This window comes from Symphalangus syndactylus, chromosome 13 (genome assembly GCF_028878055.3).
Source record: "Symphalangus syndactylus isolate Jambi chromosome 13, NHGRI_mSymSyn1-v2.1_pri, whole genome shotgun sequence".
NCBI classification, from domain to species: domain Eukaryota; kingdom Metazoa; phylum Chordata; class Mammalia; order Primates; family Hylobatidae; genus Symphalangus; species Symphalangus syndactylus.
Genome location: NC_072435.2, coordinates 85,531,327 through 85,545,855, shown reverse-complemented (window position 1 = coordinate 85,545,855; position 14,529 = coordinate 85,531,327). Strand labels below are relative to the sequence as shown.

General features: G+C 34.1%; 1 long non-coding RNA gene across 1 annotated transcript; it reads right to left on the bottom strand.

The window, feature by feature from the left end:
* Positions 1-764: 764 nt before the first annotated feature.
* LOC129460496 (uncharacterized) lies at positions 765-7,829 on the bottom strand. The gene is made up of 3 exons (XR_008650244.1): positions 7,587-7,829; positions 5,653-5,788; positions 765-941 (listed from the first exon to the last, which is right to left on the bottom strand). It is a non-coding gene; the product is annotated as an uncharacterized lncRNA (long non-coding RNA).
* Between the last annotated feature and the right edge of the window lie 6,700 nt (positions 7,830-14,529).

The following is a 14,529-nucleotide window of genomic DNA, read 5'->3' as shown; positions in this document are numbered from 1 at the left end:
AAGGTTTTCTACTATTTCTATTTTTGGCTTGGGTAGTAGTTTCACAGAAGCTGACTGAATAAATTCTGAATAAATAAATCTATTAATTGACTAAATAAATGGTTAAAAAGAAAGTCATATGTAAAATTAGTAATAACAGCATGTATAATCCAGATCCAAAAATTGAGAGAAAAGTTTTATATTTATTATAAACTAAATCTGAATCTTGACTGAGATGCCCCTCTATTATTTTTCCTCTGCATTCCCTATTTGCTGGTAAGAACTACTGTCTTTCATTTGTAGTGCTTTATCATGTGTTTTATTAGGCAGTAGACAAGTCCACCTATATTATTCTTATTTAATACAGGTAGTTCTTTTTTTGAACAGTATGTATTAACTATAAAACATGCACATAAGAACTGTACTCTTAATTTGCACAGTTATTTAGTTACCATGATATTGTGAAAAATGAGGGTACAACATACATAAGTTGCAGTCAGCACCATAACACACAAATTGCAGACTTCTTGTATTCTTTTTATTATAATAATAATTATTTTATGTATGTATGTCTGTATTTGTTTATTTAGTTTAGAGATAGGCTCTCACTCTGCCATTCAGGCTCTAATGCAGCGGTGTGATCGTAACTCACTGCCGTCTCAAACTTCTGGACTCATGGGCTCAAGCAATCCTACTTCAGCCTCCTGAGAAGCTGAGACTACAGGTGTGCACCACTGCATCCAGCTAATTAAAAAAATAAATTGTAGAGATGGAGTCTCACTTACTTTGTTGCCCAGGTTGTTCTCCAACTCTTGGCTTCAAGTAATCTTCCTGCCTCAGCCTCTCAAAGTGAGATTACAGATGTGAGGCACGGTGCCCAAACAAGCTTGGTATTCTCACATGGAGAGTTGAACCCAGGCTGCCTGGGCGAGATGTATTCTTAAGTCTTTCATTCACACATTCTGCTGGAGAAATTTAGAAATGTGTCAAGTAAAAAAATAAAGTTTTTATTAGAATTGCATACAACTTATAAGCTAATTAGGAAGTAATAATCATATTTGTAATATTGCATCAAAACTATTGCAACAAATAAAAACATTTGGTAAATTTGTCAGCTATAAAATAAAAATACATGACAAAATATTGGAGGCTGTGTCAGATATAAAACTCTATTAGATGTAATTGGAAGTTAAACCTCATTAGTCCACAGAGGCTCTTTCTGTTCTCTTGGGCAGAACCATCTTCTAACAATCATAACTTGATCAAGAGTGTCTTAACTGCCTGGGAATGTTCTAGGGCACAGATCCAGATTTCCAGTAATAGAACTTGATTTCCATGGGATAATGAACTCGGTGAGAAAATATCCAAGTGAAAAACAAGTCTGATAGAGTATATAAGTAGAGCAACAGAACCTGAGTTTTAAAAGAGAAATAGTATTTTCAGAGAGAGTATGAGAATAGACCTCTCCATCCCCTAACATCGCCCTTTGGATGCCTGCTTACTCTAAGACAGAAAACGATGTAAAACAAAGGAAACATTTACCAGGGCCCCGACATACATGCTATGAGAAACTTCAGCAGACTAGTCATATAAAGAAAAAAACTTTCTTTTCTAATGGCTAGAGGGAGAAAGCATGAAAAATAGAGGATATCTGTGACAACACTGGCAATTCCATCAGCAACAATCTTGGGCTACAGAGGTCATGGATGACCAGAGGAAGGAACACTAAAAAGAAGGACCCCAGAAATGCAAGAAGTAGCCTCATTTATAGCAGAACTCTGTCTCTCTAAGGACTCCCAGGAGAAATAGCTTAGATATTTTGCAAAACCAAAATGGAAACCTAGACTTCCTGTGAGTCAAAAAAGTATACGTTTGGAGATTTGAGGTCTAAGGTATTGTAAGAGTGGCAAGGGACCATGTGGGTGAAGTAAAAGAATCTCCCAAAGCTTCATTAAATGTTATATGATAATAATATGCTATATTAACAAAAGTGATTTTATTCCCCTGCCTTCTTTCACTCTGTGACCCTTCAGTCATTGAGGCATTCTACTGATTTGTCTCACATGAACTGAAAACAAGAGAAAAAAAAAAAAAGATACCATACTTTCTTGAATTTGGAATTTTAAAATTCCACTCTCCCAAGAGCAACAGAAAGGACTCTAGTACACATGCCAGACAATAGATGGGAAAATGCAGGTTACTTAACAGTTAGACTCTTAGCACCTTCATTCTCTAACTCGAAAATCAGTAAAGATTTCTCAGGCAGCGGGAAGGAAGGTGAATTGAAAGAGTAGCAAGTCATGAGTCCCTGTGAAAAAGGCTTTTGTCCCTGTAGGAACACAAAGCAGTAGCAACACTTATACTATCCTCAGTCAATACTGAGGAAGCAGCAATAAACCATATTACAATTTGCTGTGTAGGTGACAAGACAGACAAGTCAATACAGCACTGAAGAGTTCCATAGCACCCCAGAAATGCAGAAACAAATGATTCCAGGCTGTCACAAAGTAGCACCAGAGTAGAGGAAAGATGAAAAGAGAAGGGACAGAGAAGCAAAGCAGAGGTCATCTGTGTAGACTGAGGCATCATCATGATCCTATCCTTGCATGCTTCTTGCAGCAAACAATTTTGACAATTTATGTTAAAAGCATTAAAGATATATGAATACTTTGACTCAGCAATTTTACCTGTAGAACTTTTACTAAGATATTACCAAGGGAGTTTCAGATTCCAGAAATGCCATGGACAAAAAAAAAAAAGTAAAATCTCTCATGCTTTAAAATGTTGAAATTGTTTTAAATGCCTGACAGCTTGCGAGGAAGGAAAAATGTCAAGTATCATAAATGAATAGGTAATTGAAAGCAGAATATTTTGAGCTGATGGTGAGGCTACTGTAGGCAGGAAGGATAAGGATTTTCTGTCTGTGTGATACAGCATCTTGGATACAAGACAGGGAAGAAAAACTGAGACTAACATAAACCTAGAATCCTCAAAGTGCTACACCCTTAGTGAAAGGGCAAACTAGACAAATATTCTCCCCACTGGCACAGGATAGTGGAAAGAAAGCTCATCTGTATTACTGTGGGCTATAGAAGGAAAAAGAAGACTCCTCAGAGGTTCCAGTTTTGTACCTCTCATTGGTTTAGGGTTCAAATTTTCATTACCTATGTAATGTAAGTACCACCAATTCAAGAAATTAATATAAAATTTGTTAATAATTCTGAGGCTTCTTTTGCAGAACACAGTGCAAGCTACTACGAGGTTTTCTGATAGCAGAGAAAAATTAAGCCTTCCTAATGTGTGAGCTAACAATAAAAAATTAAAAGCAAAAATTAAAAGCATATGAGGAAAGAATCTATTATGAGTGAGTTAAAAGACACATCTGATTTATAACCCCATGAACATGTTATAATGTCAAGATCACTCAAGTAAGATACAAAATAAATGTAAAATTAATTAAAATGTAAAAGAAAACTTGAAACCTTAGGGAAAAAGCATGACATAATGAAACAATACATCTCAGAAAAGAACAAAATATATATATTTTAAAAATGCAGTTCCATTGAAATATATACATGCATATGTTATAGAGAGACAGACACATTAATAGGTAGACATAGATAGCTGATAGAGATAGGTAAACAGCATTCTATAATTTAGCTGAAAAGGGGATAATTGAAATGGAAAAAATAGTTGAAAATGTCACACAATTTCTATCAGAAGAAATTACGACATTAAAAAAGAGATATATTTAAATGCGTTAAAAATATCTAACATTTATCTAAATAGGACCAGAAGAAAATGACAGAGAGGCTGTAGAAAAATAAATGCTTGAGAGGATAATAATTGAGAATTATTCAGAATTTATATTTAAATATATTATAACAAAGTAGGAAACAGAAAACAGAGACAGAGAGAAAGAAAGAACAGGAACAAAAGTGAAAGCAAGATAGAGAATAAGAAAGATAGGAAGAGCTAAGAGAGAAACTGTTCAAAGCTATGAGAGAGTAGCAATATATTACCCACAAATAAATGGCAATCACTCTTACAGAAAAGTTCTTAGTGATGCTCTGATAAATAAGTGCCAGCTATATACCTTTATAAGAGGCAAAAACATAAAGTCAGGGAGTTTCGAAGTCAAAGAATAGAAATTATATATAAAGTAAATGAAAGTTGGTTATATTAATATCAAGCAAAACAGACATATGGACAAATAAAAGAAAAAAATTGGCAAAGCATTACAACATAATGCTGATGCTCTGACCATGTGGGTAACTAATATTACTTCAATATACAAGACATATTTTGGCAAATAGAGCAAATATATATACAGAAAAATATAGTAAAATATAAAGCAAAAATTATGGGAATTCTAGAAGAAAAGTGTACTTCTCTGAAGTTATTGACAGATTACTTTGATTAAAAAGTAAAGTAACAAGAAAGAACAACATCTAGAATATATACTAAGACATTGACATTATCCCACAAAAGTAAACATATACTAACCATATGATCCAACAATTTTACTTCTAGGTATATATTCAAAAATAATAAAAGCATGTTTTCACACAATGACTTAAACATGAATATTCATAGCAGTTTTATATGTAATAACCTAAACTTGGAAACATTAAAATATCTATCAACGAAATAGTAAATTGGTGTTACATTCATACAATAGATTACTACTCAGCAAAAAGAAAAAAATGAAGTATGCAACAACATAGAGGCATCTCACAATAATTATGCCAAATTAAAGAAACTAGACCAAAACAGAGTACATGCTATATGAGTCTATTTATACAAAATTCTAGAAAATGCAAACTAACCGATAGTAAATAAAGGAAACAGATTAGTTTTGCCTGGGGATGGGGGACGGGGGTAGAGGGATGGGAGAAATGAAATACAGAGAAGACAGGTAAAAGTTTTTGGGATTGACACATGTTCATTATCTTGATTTTGCTGATGACTTCAGTGGTGTTTACATATATCAGCACTTACCAAATACATACTGTTTTGGAGTACTATTCAGCAATTGAAAAAAAAATGAGATCCTGTCATTTGCAGCAACATGGATGGAGCTGGAGGATATTATGTTAAGTGAAATAAGAGAGACACAGAAAGATAAACTGCATGTTCTCACTCATTTGTGGCAACTAAAAATTAAAACAATTGAATTCCTGGAGATAGATAGGAGAATGATGGTTACCAGAGGCTGGGAATGGAAGTTGGATAAGTGAGAACTGGGGCTGGTTAATGGATACAAAAACATAGTTAGCTAGAATGAATAAGATAAGATCTACTATTTGATAGCACAATGGGGTGACTACAGTCAACAACAACTTATTGTGCATTTTTAAATAATTAAACATATAACTGGAATGTTTGTTAACACAAAGAAATGATAAATGCTTGACATAATGGATATTCCATTTACCCTGATGTGATTATGCATCGTGTACCTGTTTCAAAATATCTCATGTAACTTACAAATTTGAGTCTCCCCTGCCTGGTGTTTCATCACGCATGGTCCTGCCGTCCTGAGAGGTCAGCAGAGCTGCGGTTGGTGTTGGAAACACAGGCGTTCTTCACTTCCAAATGAGCAGTGGCTTCCTAGAGAAGGCTCATTCTGGAAAGTCAAGGTGGGGCTGCAGGGGAGCTCTCTGGACTCACGCTCGGGGGTCCTCAGCCATCTCTGCTGTCAGGTGGCCCCAACAGGATCAACTGTTATTTTTTGCTCATGGCTCAATGACCACAATTTCCCAGGCTACTTGGCTTTCTTGTGGCTTCCCATGTTTCTTATCTGCATCTGCAGATAGACACAAGTTTATACCTATACTTTAGAAGCAGACAGTGGAAAGAATAAAACCACATTCCTCATTTATTAAAGGGAATAAAATTAAATGTCTTATTATAAAAAAAAAATAAATTTGCATACCTACTATATATCCACAAAAATCAAAAATAAAAAATGATTTAAAATAAAACAAATTTGAAAATTAAAAGAATACTTTTAAATGTGACATTTATTGTCAGTTTTACCTCAATAAATTCGCTAAAAAATTATAACTGATTAATAACAGCTCTACAAATCATAATGTGTCATATCCAGCAAAAATAGTAATCAGAAATTATACTTTTAAAAGCGCATAATAAAATGAGAAAGGGACTAAAAATTAATGAGCTAAGAATCTGCTGAAGAAGTTAGAAAAATAAATAATATAAACCCCAAAAGAAAAATCACAGAGGATAGGGTATATATTCAAAGGAAGTAGAAGGAAAAAATATAAGGTCTGCTAATATTAAGTTTTAGAAAAGCAGTGAGAAGCAGGAATTCTTGTACGTGACTCCTGAAAGTGTTATTTGGAATAACTATTCAGGAAGAAAACTAGCTGAAGTGAAGTTAAAGATATGCATATCCTTATTTCCTCCTAAATCTGTTTACCTTACAGAAGTTTTTCGCTGTACATGACGATGCAAATACACAGATATACTTGTGCATATACAAATAATGCAACATTGTTTGTGATAGCAAAATAATTTGAAAATGTAATTGTCTTTAAATATGAGTGGAAAAATGAAAGTTCAGTCATAAAACAGAACATTATATAGCAGTCATAGCTAATAATATAGATCTATCAACATGGATAAATCTCTAAAAAATAATGTTGGGCAAAAACTCAAGATGCAAAAGGAAATGTACAATGCTGGTGAATCGTTTTTGCTTTTTGTAGATAATTAAGTATGTGACAAATGTTCAGGGTCATTGATGGGAATGGCACATGCTTTCTCAAGGACAGTGGGTACACGGGGGGAGGTAGGGAGGACAGACTTCAGCTGAATTTGCTAAATTTCATTTCTATTTATTTTTTAACTCTGTAATGTAAATTAAATATGACAGAATAGATACAGAGTTGTTATATATCTGTATACTGTAGGATATTTTGTTATTCAAAATTAAAATGTTTAATTTAAAAATATTTAAAAGGTATGCATAAATGTGTAACTATTAGAATGCTCATTGAGCATTTATTTTTTATTTTAAAAGAAACTATAAATAATATAAATGTCTAATCATATGGAAATTATTCAATAAACTGTAGTACATTAATAGAATAAGATAATAATCATGCATTAAAATAATATAGTTAAATAATACTTGATAACATAAAATATGTTAAAAATAAAATACTAAAAAATGGATTAAGATAACTTGAGTACTATATTATTCTATTACTATACTATTCTAACACTAATTATTAGAATAGTACTATAGTATTCTTCATGACATGTTTGTATATATGCATATCTACACACACGCACAACCACGTGGAAATAGTTATAGAAGGAAAGTGATCCGTTTCCTCAGGATCGAGGGCTTTTTCAGGACACAGGACTTTCAATGCCAAAACCAGGAACGTCTCAGGTAACTGAGACAGTTGACCACCCTATCTGGAAGATGCTGCATAAAGAATTAAAACGAGCAAAGTAAAATTTTAACTCAAAAATATGGCACAAGATGCAGTTGGAATTCCCTCACTGTGTGTGGGGAAACTAACTATAATTTCTGCAAGTTGAGAACATAAAAAAGCTAGTTCTGGTGTTACCTGATAAGAACAGATAAGAGTTTATCATCGATTTTGTGAGCCTGGCTGGACAGGTCAGAGAATATTAGAGCTGGAAAAGACACATCTTATCACAACTCCTCTCTTTAGAGATTCAAAAACCAAAAAAGTATGTAAAACAGTAGTTTACAACAACTGGTAATTGCCCTCAGGAAACAAGTGGCGATGTCGGGAGACATTTTTGATTTTCACAATTGAGGGTGCTACTGGCATCGCATTGGAAGAGGTCAGTAATGCTCCTAAGCATTCTAGAATACAGAGAACAGTTGCTCACAACAAAGAATTATCTAGCCCAAAATGTCAATAGAACTAAGGTTGAGAGACCTGGTTTAAGACATTTCCCCATTGATATCACAACTAGATCCTGACAAAGAAGTTTCCATTGTCCTGATCTTGTTCAGCATTCTTGTCACTATGTAACTTTGGAGGGCTGTTCTCTAAATGCCAAGCATGAAATGGACCTTTCGATTATTTCATTTCTTCCTGGATATAGTTTATATATACCACTCTCCACTTACACTTCTTCATTCTTTTGGGTATATTTGTATCACTCTCCTGAGTTAATCCATTCTAGACAGATATTATTCTTAAAAAACAGCCATCCATCAAGTCTGAAAAAAATAAAACCTCATCTGAAAAACAAATTGGTTGCAATTGTAGATTCATCTGGTTCCTTGATATATATCTGTAATGCTGATTTAGTACTTCTGATAAGCATTTCCCCAAATGCATCTTTTTAGCAGCATTAGAAATAATGGCTAAAAGAAATGAGTCTTTTCATTTGCAGTATCTACAGTTGGAGAGTACTTTAAATCAAATTGATTGCTAGGGTATTTGTAATGTCCAAATGTTTGATTGCTTTGCTGTGTACCATATAGAAAAGTAGTAACACAGAGGCATGCCATTAAACAGCCTTGTTGTTTTCTTTCTTTTTCTTTTCTTTTCTTTTTTTTCTTTAGTTTTATGAAGCTGCAATTAATAGAAGTAATTTAGCAGCTGTTAGGAGAAACTGCCTAGGATAGTTTGTGTATGTATCCAGTGCTAGAGAATTTTTGCTCTATTGTAGATCTTTATCTATACTTAGTTGTGTTTAGGATTTATGACAAAGCCATGTTTTAATATCTCAATTATCATTCTGGTAAGAGAGGAAGCATCGTAGTTTCCTCTTAAGAGAGAATAATAACCTAGAGAGATAAGGAATATGACCTTGAAGTGTTTTTGTTCATGCATCAAAACTCAGTTCATGCCTAAGTATGCTGAGGGAGTAATCAAGGTCGCTGTTTCTGTCTTCCATGACTGTTGGGTGTTATTACCCAAATCAAGCACATTAAAGATATTGTGGAGGACATAGGAAAAGAAACGAGACTTTAAGTACATGCCTAAAAGGTATTTTTAACCTAAGAGTCTGTCTAGGCCGGGCGCGGTTGCTCACGCTTGTAATCCCAGCACTTTGGGAGGCCAAGGCGGGCAGATCACGAGGTCAGGAGATCGAGACCACGGTGAAACCCCGTCTCTACTAAAAAAATACAAAAAATTAGCCGGGCGTGGTGGCGGGCGCCTGTAGTCCCAGCTACTCGGAGAGGCTGAGGCAGGAGAATGGCGTGAACCCGGGAGGCGGAGCTTGCAGTGAGCCGAGATCGTGCCACTGCACTCCAGCCTGGGTGACAGAGCAAGACTCCGTCTCAAAAAAAAAAAAAAAAAAAAAAAAGAGTCTGTCTAACAGGGAATCATTTTCCTTTTGAGGAGCAATGGATAGTCAATATCAGTTATTTGCCAGAATGTAAGTTAAAAAGAGTGTGCCCTAGGTGGGCACTTTTGAAGATAATTTTGTTTTTGAAAAAATAAAAATTATTTTACAATGAGAACTTCTCCATACCATCAAGAACATTGCTCTATTCAGATACTATATGACGTCAAAGCATTCCAAGTATTGCCAGAATTTAGTGCAGAGATGCAAGTTTGTGAGTGGTTAATAAAAACCTCTTGGCTTAAGTAATAGAGAAAGTAATGAAAAAATATCAACACATGAGTTTAGCAGAATAAAGGCCTTTAATCTTATCTAGACACTCAGAAATTATTTGGCACAATCTCAAGTTAATCATTCTGTTTACAGGAAAATGAAGCTTTTAGTACAAAAGAAATTTTTTCCTCTTAATAAAGTGCAAGATAAGAAAACAATTTTTCTTTTGTCCAATCATTGGAATGATTGGAATAAGGAAATGTGAATACCCACTGAAAAAGAATCTGGCTTTAAAAAATGGTGCCACTGAGTGTCCCAAAGTTTGTTTCTCTTGATGTCTTGAGATTTCAATGTGTGCCAGAATAACTGGGCTGTGGCCAAAAATTCAGGCTAGCATTGAGATTCTTTCCTACTGCTGTGAAACTTCACCAAAGAGTGCAACTACAGGGACTCTGAAATGTGCTCTCACTTTGCAATTGTAGGAATATTAATAGCTGATTTCATAACCATTCATTGTCTTCAGAAAACAGGTACTTTTTTTCTATCGAAGACCATTAAAAACAGTCATAACACACATATAAATACAAAATAACTTGTTGGTCATAGCAGTATACTTTGGATGTTTATGCCTTCCAAATCTCATGCTGAAATGTGATCCCTAATGTTGGAGGTAAGGCCTGGTGGGAGGTGTCTAGGTTGTGGGGGCAGATCCCTCATGAATGGCTTGGTGCCCTTCTTATGGTAATGAGTGAGTTCTTTCTCTGAGTTTCCCTGAGACCTGGTTGTTTAAGAAGGATATGATATCTCTTTCCTCTTATCTCTTGCTCCTGATCTTGCCTTGTGATATGCTGACACCCTCTTTGCAGGGCACAGTGGCTCACACCTGTAATCCCAGCACTTTGGGAGGCCAAGGTGGGCAGATCACGAGGTCAAGAGATTGAGACCATACTGACCAATATGGTGAAACCTCATTTCCACTAAAAAAAAAAAAATATATATATATATATATATATATATATATATATACAAAATTTAGCTGGGCATGTTGGCACGTACCTGTAGTTTCAGCTACTTGGGAGGCTGAGGCCAGAGAATTGCTTGAACCCAGGAGGCAGAGGTTGCAGTGAGCCAAGATCGTGTCACTGCACTTCAGCCTGGTGACAGAGCGAGACTCCATATCAAAAAAAAAAAAAAAAATCTGCTCTGATTGTAAGCTGTCTGAGGTCTTTACCAAAAGCTGATGCCAGCGCTGTGCTTCATGTACAGCCTCCAGAACCATGAGCCAAATACATCTCTTTTCTTTATAAATTACCCAATCTCAGGTAGTCCTTTTAGAGCAACATAAATGGAGTAACAAATAGCATAAACAATTTTTACCCAACAACATCCTGCTTTTACTTTCAAGCAACCTATGAAAACATTGATGAATATATACAGAATGAATGAATTATTCATATAAATTTTAGGCTCATATATTACCTCGCGTATTTCACAAAAATTTCAGAAATTGGTTATTTACCTTTCAATCTTTGCTTTAAGCAAGATGAATCCCATTTATGGATGAGGAAACAGGTTCAAGACTGTTGCATGTTTTGCATAAGGCTACAAAATTAATAAATGCTTGGGATGAGAATAAAAATGGTGTCTTTTGTACTAATGTCTTTGATCTGACTGACGAATAAAAATTATACTATCTTTGGTGAGAGATAATATAATCTAGGACATCTACAATTTTTTCATCTCAAATTCAGAAATCTGATAAAAATATATAAGAAATCAACAAAATAACAGGCAAAAGAAAGAGAACAGATGGTTTAGTCTTTAAAATAACTACAAAATGGTCAATAAAATAAACACATTAAGAATTTGAGCAAGGAATTAAAATCTATTTTTAAACAGGCAATTCTAGAAGGGTGCTATCCAATACAGTAACTACTAGCCACTTGTTGCTATTTAAATTTAAATTAATTCAAATTAAGTGAAATTTAAAAGTCAGTTCCTTAGTTACACTAGCTGCATTTTAAGTGCTCAGAGGTTAGATATGGTTGGTGGTTACCATGTTAAATAGTGCAGGTTACAGGACATTTCTATAATCCCAGAAAGTTTTATTGGACAACAATGTTCTAGAAATAGAAATTATAATAATTGAAATTAAGAAAGCCATAAGTGGGTGTCATATCATACGAAATACAGCAGAACAACAGGTTAGTAAACTGAAAAAAATAGTAATTTGTAAACATCTAAATTTGTAATGGCAGAGTGAGATCAACAGAACTTTTCCCCCTGAAAAACAGCTATTAAAATGGATAAAATTATTTAAAAACAAAAACAAAAAACATCAATAAAGTCTCTGGATAGAGTCCTAAGGACATACAGAATATGGAGAAACTCTCTTAAAGAAAATCTACTAAATCTCAGTAAGAACAGGCAGAATTTGTAGCAATTGCACCATTACTTGTTCCCTTCCTTACACCCCACACCTGCTCAGACTTATGGAAACCCTACTCCTGGCACATGCAACCAAGAAGCCAGGCACTCCCTCTACACTCAATTTTAAGTCTAAAGCTATAGTTTCACTGGTATTTCTCATACCTCTTAGCACTGTATAGCAAAAGTATATTTTAGGTGAATAAGGCCAAAAAATCTGAAACTCTTATCCCACCCAGCACCTACCTACAGGGAAGAAGCTGTACTTCATACACAGTAGTCCAAGACTACTTGGGTCTTGACTACCCCATGCAAGCTCACCTGTAGGATAGATTTTCAAAGCTTGATGAACAAGACAGTAAAGCAGGGGCTACCCTTGTACCCAGTGTTCACACTCTAGGAGAAGTGGATCTCAGTTTCAACCCCCAGTTCCTGTACAGTGGCACAGAGTTTCTGCCCAGTGGAAGAGACAGGCTATAAGAGGACAGACTTTCTTTAGAACAGTAAATCAAGCCTAAGGCCATACCACCCTGAATGCGCCTGATCTTATCAGAACAGTAAATCAAGAATTTCATGCTTTGAAGTCATGTCCGAGTATGTTCCCTCTCAAGAGTGATCAGAGAGGGAACATCCAAACTTTTGATTATATATGTGGGAAAAAAAGTAAACTCTGAACTGTGACAGCAACCTTCAAGCCAGGCATACAAATTCAGTGGTAAAAGATAAGGATCTAACTGACTAAGATGACTAAAACACAACCTTTGACCCATATAAACAGCCTATGGTAACACAGGAATGGTAGGTAGCTGCTAAAAAATAAAACCAAGAGAAAAAATCTGAACAAGGTTATCAGAAGCTGCACATTAAGGAGGGAAATAGACTTCATAGAATTAGTTCTTTCAACTCATTAAACAAATAAACAAAGACCAAACAAAAACAATAATAACATTAATAATATTTCCAATGGGATCAGTACCAGTGTTGCTACAATGTATTATCTAGAATGTCCACTTTTGAACAAAAAATATCACAAGACATGCAAAGAAACAGAAATTATAACCCATATGTAGTAAATAAATGAAACTTCTTTTGAGCTGAGACAAGTATCAGATATAACAGAAATGGGTTTCAGAGAGCAAAGAAAGCCCTGTCTAAACAATTAAAGAAAATATAATAAACATTTTCCACTAAATAAAAATATAAATGAAGAAATAGAAATTACTTTAAAAAGAACAAAATAAAAATTCTAACATTGAAAACTATAATCAATAAAATGAAAAATTATTGGAGGGTTCAATAGTAAATATGAACAAACAGAGGCAATAATCAGTGAATTTCAACATAAATAGATACAAATCAGACAATCTGAAAAAGAGAGAGAGAAAATAATGAAAAAGAAAACAGAGCCACAGAGAAATGTGAGATACCAATTAAAGCAGCCACAAAAACAAATGTAATAGAAGTGAAAATGAAAAGGGGGCAGAAAAAATATTTGAAAAAATAATGGTTGACAAACTTCACAAATATGTTGCAAAATATTAATACATACATCTAAAAAGCTCAACAGATACCAAATAGGATAAAAGCAGTAAATGACACCAGATTGCTACTATAGTCGAAACTTTGAAAATTAAAGAGAAAATCCTGAAAGCAGTAAGAGGAAAAGTGACTCATCACAAACCCAGGATAATTAACAGCTGACTTCTTATCAGAAACAATGAAGGCAGAAAGCAGAGGGATATCATATTTAAAGTGCTGAAAGTGAAATAGCTGTCAACCAAGAATTTTAGATTAGGCAAAAGTATCTTTCAAAAATTAAGGTGAAATAAAAACATTCCAAGGCTAGTAAAATATCTTAACATGTGTTCTTAATAGACCTGCCTTACAAGGAATATTAAAATAAGTTCTTCAGGTTGAAATCAAGTAACACAAGACAGTAATTTAAATCTGTGCACAAATAAACAAAGAATGTCAATAAAAATCATTAGGTACATAATCACAAAAGATGATCTAATTACATATTCATTCTCCTTTATTCTCTTAACTTACTTGGAAAGTTATTGTAGGGCATTCTGGTTTTAGCTCTAACATGTAAAGAGGTTGAAATTTTTGATATATGTTTTTACAAGAGAAAGTTGAAAAATGAAAGACTAAAAATTGTTTTTAAATATTTGATATTAAAATTTAAATTTTAAAATGTTACTTGAAACAGAAGCCATCAGCCATGAACTGACCCATCCTGCCAAAAATTTTAAAAGTTCTTCAGGATAAAAAAAATGATAAAAGTCATAAACTCAGTTTACATAGAGAAAGAAAGAGCATTGGAGAAAGAGTATATGAAGGTAAAATAAAAAATTTATTTTTCTTAATTTTAATTGATCTGAAAGATATCATTTAAGTAACAATAGTGAAAAGGTATTGGGGAATTAATAACATATGTATAAGTAAAATGAATGTTGGTAATGCCAATTCAGCCAATGATGGCTGTGAGGAATTGGTAAGACTATTAGAAGGAATGTGTACTAACTGTGAAGAGGT